The 8,465-nt window shown below is 46.4% G+C and overlaps 1 pseudogene; it reads right to left on the bottom strand.

Annotated features, from left to right (window-relative positions):
• Positions 1-3,681: 3,681 nt before the first annotated feature.
• Positions 3,682-4,379, bottom strand: LOC147260906 (cellular tumor antigen p53 pseudogene; annotated as a pseudogene).
• Positions 4,380-8,465: the final 4,086 nt, after the last annotated feature.

Raw genomic sequence — 8,465 nt, 5'->3', positions numbered from 1 at the left:
ACTGGTTCGACTGTCTACTTCCCCTCTCGTGCTCGTGCCAGCATGAGCAGTGGGAGAGTTGCGCCGGTTCTGCATGTCTGCTGTCATCTGGAGATTCCGAGGCTTGCCAGTGATTTACACAACAGGCGCGCGGCTCTCTGCAAAAATAGACCATGAGACGGCCAGCAGACAGTCATATTAGTGTTGGTTCTCTGCATTGGCCTCTTTCAGTGGCCACACTCTGGAACAATGTGGGGCTGGGAACCTGTTTGGCTGGCCAGCACCCATTGAGCGAGAACAAGAGGATACACTCTGATGCTAATGATGACCTTTCAGCCTTTAAGCTGTTTTAGGAAAAAGAAAAACACACACGCAGAAGATTCTTTTGTGAATTATGTGTTTAACTGTGGAAAATGCAGGGACTGCAACATTACATTTGTCCAGTTTTTTATTGGACAGAATTTATTTTTACGAACAAAAGAAAGCTTTTTAGTTCCTGAAAGTCTAAACATGTCTATCAATATAGAATACATCCATACTGCAACATTACATTGACCCATAACCCTTTTTCAACAACAAGAGACACAAACAAAGTCATGGAAGAGGCTGCAGTGATTCCTCACATGAAAAGATCTTCCTCACAAACTCGTCCTCGTTCATTGTGGTGTGAGGGACGTTTTCCTGTTCACGTCAGAGGATCCCCACGGGCACGTCACTGTACGAACCTCCCTCATCATCAACGTCCTGAAAGAAGGAGCAGGGCATGATCACGTTACCATGACAACACAGCGCTACAAACAGCCTCAGTAAGTACAAACACAGCCCACATGTCCGCCCTGTTCAGTGTCCACCCACTGCCCAGTGCAGACACCGCTACACTCAGGACAGGTGGAAGGAGTTTGCCTCCTCCAGACTTCCAGCTGAGTGGACGCGGAGTCCGGTCATCAAACTGGTGCTTTGAGCGGTGGATGTCCGCTTCGAGTCGAGTCGAGTGTTGGTTTGTTTGTGTCAACCAAAAGCGGACGGTCGCCGGACATGTCGGACCAAAGCGCAGTTATGAGTGGGCAGACACCACGTACTCTCACTGGGTCCCACAATGTAGACCCCCTTAGCAAGTCAGCTGCCAACTTACCGGGACGACTGCTGGTCCGTGGTCCGTGGTGGAGCTAACTAGTTCTGGTGTCTGGCTCAGCTCAGCTTGCATTAGCTGTCTGGGAGCAACATACAAGTTACCTGGTTAGCTACCTTGCTAATAGCAAACTAAGCTAACGCTAGCAGTCGGGACTGCAACGGCATGCAACCAGTAACGTTCCCAGGTTCAAACTTACCGTTTGGTGGCTGAACTCAGGTCTTTCACCGGTGGTTCCAACGTGGGTCCAACAACCTGCGTGCTAGGACCTCAGCTACCACAGCTGAATTCCGTGTCTTTGTTCTGTCCCGTGTCTTCTCTGATTCAAAAAGCCCAGAGCTCACAAACGCCACCACTCTGTCCAAACTGGTATAAACTAAATTTTTGGCAAAATCTGAGGATACTGAGTTGTCTGAGCTCAGTCACATGAGTACAATAAGATAGGCTGTTAAAAAGTACAGTTTACTCAGACTTCAAAATTAATGTAAAGAAAAGACAGGTGTTTAAGTAATACAAATTCAGTTTGTTTGAGTAGAAACTATTGATAGGACTTGAAAATACATGAAGAGGTTAATGTATACATTAAATGCTGCAGGCATAGGACAGTAGAGCCGCTGTCTTCAGACACGGTAACCGCTTATGATGACTGCTCCTCCTGGTGGACTGATCAAGCAGTGCAGGTAATTTCCACAAACGGCGCTTAGGGGCTTTATGGGTCGCCCCGCGCCAATGACGTATTCCCGGGGATCTCATCGCAGTCACGGACCTGCCTACTGCCGAGCAGGGACCCGTCACGGACCGGTCAGGGCCCCAGCACGAGATTGCGCGAAATTCTAGGCGACCAGATCTGTAGGTGCTAAAAGGGACTGCCAAAGATCCTCTCAACCCTCTGCCTCTGGATGTCATTCCTGACCCAGTTGGAAACCCTAAGCCTCCTAAATCCTTGGTTAGACATTCCCCTTTGTGTTCCAGCGTGATGAAAATGAAGCCAGTGTTTCATTAATATCTGTCTTTTTCAGTTCTTCCAATACGTTTCTCCTGGTTCTTGCCGCCTCAAGCAGCTACATTGAAACATTACAGCTCAATTCTCACTCAGTCACAAGTTATCACGATAAAGTGGCATATAATCCTCGAACATGTGTTAGGGTTAGGTTAAGGGAGTGATGAAGGTATAAAGTAAGAGTACCAGGGTTAGGGCGTCTGGTCAGGTCAGGTCTGAGCTCCTCCCCAAGCGGGGAAGAGAGGCGCACGGTCCTTCCAACCCTCATCCCCACCATCCCCCAGTCCCCTGGAGGCCCACGGGCACGCTGGCGTCTCCTGCCATAACGCACCGTGGTCCACCCATCCTCCATGTTGTTTGTTTGTATTTTTCTTTTTTTTTCAGGCTGATGGGTGGGAGTAGACACATTGGAGCTGGATGGGGTGGACAGAACAGGTGTCCAGTGACTGCTCTGGAAAGGAGAGGAGCTACAGGGGAGGCTGCCAGGGTGGGACGCACTGAGCTTCAACCCCAGCAGTGAAGCACCAAAGTTTTCATCCAGGAGGAGCTTTTCAAGTTCCTCAGTGGTCAGCTTGTCCACATTAGTATCCCCGAATGTGTTCTTCTCTGCATGTTTCTTGGTCTCGGAAAGACAATGAGGTCCTTTTCTGGTCTACTAGCAGAGGGTGTAGGTTGAGGAGCAGTAACGGTAGACTTGGACAGTTTTGGTTTTGAGGATGAGGATGCTCCAGAGGAAGACGGGTATGTTGAAGCTGAAACAGTCTGTCTCTTCTCCCTTTGCAGTTTTGCTAGAGCTTCTTCCTCCATGCGCAGGGCTTCCTCTCTCCCAACAATCCCCTTTGGCTGGGGGACATCCAGCTTCAACCACTACCACTTGATATCTGGGCCATTCTGCCAACTGCAGGGTGCCGTGAACATGACAGCCTTAGGGTCAGGTATCAGGTATGAGGTATCAGGTTGGGATGTGGATTTGAAATTCCCCATTCAAGCGAATGGGAGCGAGTGAAAATATGACAAAGTGTTTAGGGGAAGAAGTAGGGAACCTGTCCCTCCTCCCGTAGGAGGTATAGGATGCACGGTCCATCCCACCTCTACCACCTCCATAATCCTGACCCCCTTTGGGGTGTACGGTTCTGGACAACAGGACAACAGTCCAACCGTCCCCCATTGTTTGTGTGTATGTGCTTCCATTTCTTAAATTGTTTGTTTTTTTATCCAAAAAATGACATTTTTCTTCAAAAATGAAATCAAAATGTTTGTCAATGAAATAAAGTTGTTGTCTTTTGTCTTTTTTTCATATGTATATGTTTTTTTTAATTGACAAATGAAATGACTGAAACGGAGGTTTTCTTTTATGCTTGTAAATAAAAACCACTCCTAAACTAGGAAGGACAAAAAAACTCAAAGCGCTCTCCCAAAAATAGGAAGGATCAAAAACAATATTTATGTATTTATTTATTAGTTCTGTCTATACATCTTTTTAACATCAGCAACTAAGGAAGGTGTGCCAGCTAAAAACAAAAGAAACGTTTCGACCCGTCCCGGGTGTTCATCAGGTTCGGCACACAGAGAACTACCGTGGCTCCCTTGCAGTAGAAGTGGAGCATGAGATGTGATCTCCTTGCTGTCCAAAAGAAGAGTGGTTTTCTTTTTTCTCTTTTCTTTTCTTCTTGTCTTCCAAATACTGAGCCCTCTCGCTCCCCTCCATCCTGATCAGATGGCTGAGAAGCTCCGCCGCGTCCTCCTTCTGGTGATGGGGGCATCGGCGCACCACGTCGGACACGTGCTCCGTGTTCTGATACACGGCGGTTGCTCTGAGCGCGGCGCCCCGGGGGGGGCTCCTTGCTGACCAGCGCCTCCACGGGGCTGGTCTTGGCAAGCTGGCAGTAGTTTGTTGAGCAGCTCTGAAAAAGTGAAGTTGACCGACTTGGCCGTGCCGGTCTGCTGGAAGTGCAGCTGAAAGCCGTGTTCTCCCGGATGGTCCGTGGTGACGGGGACAGTGGGGGTCAGGGGGGAAACGCCATCTCGGGTGGACGCGCTATCTCGGGTGGAGACTTCAGGAAGCAGCTCAAACAGTTTCTCGTCAAAGTTTTTGGCCAGTGCCTCATCACTGATGTTCGGCATCTCCATGTTTCCAGCGTCGGGCCTCCCCTCCGCAGCCACAGGGGGAATTGTGCTGATGGAGGCGGTTACCACGCTCTCCCACAATTCAGTGAAGGAGTCAGGCAGGCCCTGGCTCAGAGGCAGACTGTTGTACCCTTGCTCTTCCATCCTTTATTCCCCTCTTTTCCCAGGTGAGAGAAAAAAAGTCAGGAAGAGCCGATCACTCCTAAACTAGGAGGAAAAATATCCAAAAAAGTAAAAAAGGTGTGCCAACAAAAACAACGTTTCGACCTGTACTGGGTCCTCCTCAGGTTCGGCACACAAAAAACCGACTGGCTCGCTTGCAAGGGCAGTGTAGCAAGAGCTGTTTTCCCTTCGCTGTCCTTTTTGTCAGAGCAGACTACACGCTCCTCGATCTTGGTTCTGGACTGGACCCGATATTGGATATGAGACACTTTCTTACACGTGGCGAACAGAGGGAGCAGGTGGCAAATGTCCGCAGGGCCCAAACAGAGTGTCTCTCTTCCTGTCTGAGCACACCATTCACTCCTCCAGTGACTCGATGTTGCTGGTCAGAGATGCACTGCGGGTTCCCACCTGGCCGCTGCTCTTCTCTTTGTGGCATTTAGCCAGAGCCTTGCACAGGCTGGGGTCGGGACACAGGTCTGGAGGGGACTGGTCCTTCTTGTTGCGAATGGTCAAATCTGCTCCGTTAGCAGCAAGGAAGCAGGCGATGGATGCTGCACTCTTCTTTTCTGCCCCCTGGGTGCCGAAGCCCATGATTAACGTGGTCTTGGAGGGTTCCCAGGGTTCCACTTTGCTTTTTAGGGCCTGAGCCAGAAGAAAACCTTTGTGCTACCAGTTTGAACTGGTTTGATCCCTTTATTTAACTCTCTAAATGCTGGAGAATCATCACTCTATTGATACAATGGAGCTCCCTAGGAGACAGAAAGTAGTGATCCCAAATATATTGAACCCTTATTGACAGTGATTAGTCTGAAAACAAGTTTATTTTAACCCTTTACATTCATGAACTAATATGCTCTTATTAACTTATTCACTATGAAACAGAAAGTAGTGATCCCAAATATATTGAACCCTTATTGACAGTGATTAGTCTGAAAACAAGTTTATTTTAACCCTTTACATTCATGAACTAATATGCTATAATAACTATAATAATTAATGTATAATAATGTACATTAATGACCCTTTAAACTAATTGACTAATATGCGCTTCTGAACTTTTTTATTGTATTAATTTTAACTATGTAAGATATCCTAAATCCATTTGTATATATATTCATCTATTTATTAATTCATTAAAATTTGGTTAGGTATCAGGTAAGAGTACCAACCTAGTTAAAGTGGTGCACTTTGGAACCGTAAGGTGTAGGAGGCTGAAAGTTGGTGCACGCCGTTCTGATGGTCGGTGGAGTGATTGGTGAAAGTTTCAAGTGGATTGGAGCAAAGGGGGCGGAGTTACTGGCGAACAAGCCCCTATTTTGATTTTCATTGGCGGATCACTTTTGAGCTGTAGGGGGCAGAGTGCTGAGACTCTGGCTACCCCCCCAAATTTGGGAACGGGCTTTCCAACGAGCCTAGTCCCAAGTCTGTAGGATTTTAGGAGAAGAGGGGTTTGGGGAACCGCGACCCAAGATGGCCACGGGACCCAGGCACACTCCATCCAGTATTGTCATACCTGTTTCGCCCACATATCTTTACCCCATTGTACACAAATAATCATACAGACACAGTTTTTGGAAAGAACATTGTTTTGTGTCGACAGTTGAAAACCTTTTTGTTTTTGTACATCATGAACCCACTTGACTTGTTTAAAGTAGCCTCTTTTCGCGTCAGCTTTCTCTTCTGTCCGTGGTTTGACCTTTGACCGGACCAGGTCATCTTTAAGATTCTTATTTTTACGGAATGCAGCAATGATTCTTAGATCCTGATGGGGTTGGGTTGATCTCATGACCCTCTCAAAATCATTCTTGATATTCCCGACCAGCCTAACAGTAGAAGGGGAGAAAGTGGTGACCAGTGGAAGAGCAGTGGCGACATGACTGGGCTTGGACCGGAGAGAGGTTTTGAAGCTGTGTCTTAAGAAGGTCCGAGAGTACCCTCTGCTGGACAAAGCGGAGAAGACCACCTTGGTGGCTTCTTTAAAGTCCTCTTTTTGTGTACATATTCTGTGGAATCTTAATAACTGTGATTTAATTAGTCCTCTGAATGTATGCTTGGGGTGGTGACTGCTTTTGTGTAAGAGTGCATGTGTGTCCGTGTCTTTCAAATAAACTTTAATATCGACTTGAGTGTTAGTTTTGAAATGAGGTCCTTCAAATGTGGTTGTATCCAAGAAATGAACTGATTCTTGATTGATCGTAGCTTTAAGCTTCATGGAAGCATTGTGGTTCTTTAAAGTGTGGAGGAATACAGTGAATTCCTCTGCAGAATGTGTCCACACACCCCAGATATCATCCAGGTACCTAGAACAGCACCAGCTAAAAAAGTTTACTAAAAAACCTAACATTTTTCATACTTTATCTTTTGATTAATAAGACAATCAACAAGTTAATTTAATTTCTGGATGTTTATTCTACCTACAAAGTCCATTTGTCACCATGACAGATCTCCCAATCAGCATTAAGAATAGAAACAATGACTCAAACTAATGGCGCGGTCTGATGACGTCACATCCGTCACAGAGGCTCACTCCTGCACTCAGAGGTGGCCTTTTAGTTCCATCATTTCACGCTCTATTTACTGATTGATTATTGAGTGGAACAAAGCTCACTGATGTCTGGGTTCATCAAGGGTATCATTCAAGAAATCCTAACTTCAATCCCATTTTACAAAGTCTAGATCTGCCGTGGGTATTTTCTCGTTCCACAGCAGCTGCACAGCCACGCCCACTTCAGATTTTAAGGCGCCAACAAGAAACCATTTGACGACAACCACCACGGCGGGAAGCAGCATGGATCTGCTCCAAGACGACGACGCCTTATTTCTTGCTGATGTGCTCTTGAATGAGTGTGAGGTCAGCGGTACTTTAACGATATCTCCTTGAACTTTCTGAAAGGGTTAGGGTTGTGTTTTCTGTCCTCAAAATTCAAGGAGACATCTGAGATGTAATCTTGGTGTGATTGCTGCTGTTGTTGTTAGGACTGTGAAGACCCTGGCATGTCTCACACCCCCACTGGGATCCTGACCCTCATTCCTGAGGATGAACCGACCTCCCCTGACTCACTGCACCTTCAGTCTCCAGGTACCGCCATCATTTTGGAAGGAAGAATTGTCATGGATGACCTCGGGAATCTTCCGCATGCCATGTGCTTGCTCGTTGGACTGACTTGTGCTCTGAATTTGGAGTACCCTCAACAACGGAAGTACACCGTTGACTTCACCCAAAGGGTGCTTCTCTCACTTGGACATGAAGCCCTACAACCAACAAAACAGTCACTCCAAAATCTTCTGATGCAATGAGTGAATGTGTTCACGATGTGACTGTGACATGACATCATGGGTCACATGGATACCTTTACCCTGACTGGAAAAGGGTTGTTTATTTCTCGTTTGCTCCTTTTTTGTGGCCATGTCTTCTCTGTCACCTTCTCAACCACAGGAAGTAAAACTGTTTGTTTACATTCGACATTTATTTCCAACTTTGTAACGTTGTTTATTATCCTATGTTTTGTTATTGGATTTACCTCAAATGGTCTTTTTTTTACTTTTACTGTGTAAGATTTATAACTTACCCCTGTTACTTACTTACTCCTATTTGTATGAATTTGGAACAATTTTTCTTGAAATAAAAGGTATTTGTCTTGTATAAAGAGTGCATGTATTATGAAATTTTCATTTTTTTTTAGAAATCCTCCTGATGAAGGGTGAGTCAAGAAGGGAAGGAATCCCATCCGGGACCAACGCCGTGGAGCTCATGCTCCTGGAGATGACGCACGTGGCCGGTCACCGTTGAGGCCTCAAACAGTCTGCTGGAAAACGGAGGCAGACCCCGACACTCACAAATTCACTCACCTCGATTCACTCCCAAACGCTGCCCTGGCGTACAGCCTGTACTCACAACTACTGCAAAACAAGCACCAGGTGACATCTTTGCTCTTTTTTTTGACAAAGAGGTCCTCAAAGTTTTGTGTGCCAACACCAACAAATGTGTTTGGGAGAAACAGGCCAAGGACAGGCGGATGGACAGATGGACTAACCTACAGCTGAAGAACTGAAAAAATACCTGGG

The sequence above is a fragment of the Aulostomus chinensis genome, chromosome 5 (genome assembly GCF_037954235.1).
Source record: "Aulostomus chinensis isolate RoL2024-O1b breed Wild chromosome 5, RoL_Achi_v1.0, whole genome shotgun sequence".
Classification (NCBI taxonomy): Eukaryota; Metazoa; Chordata; class Actinopteri; order Syngnathiformes; family Aulostomidae; genus Aulostomus; species Aulostomus chinensis.
Note: the sequence above shows the minus strand (reverse complement) of the source record. Positions and strands in the feature narration are given on the sequence as shown.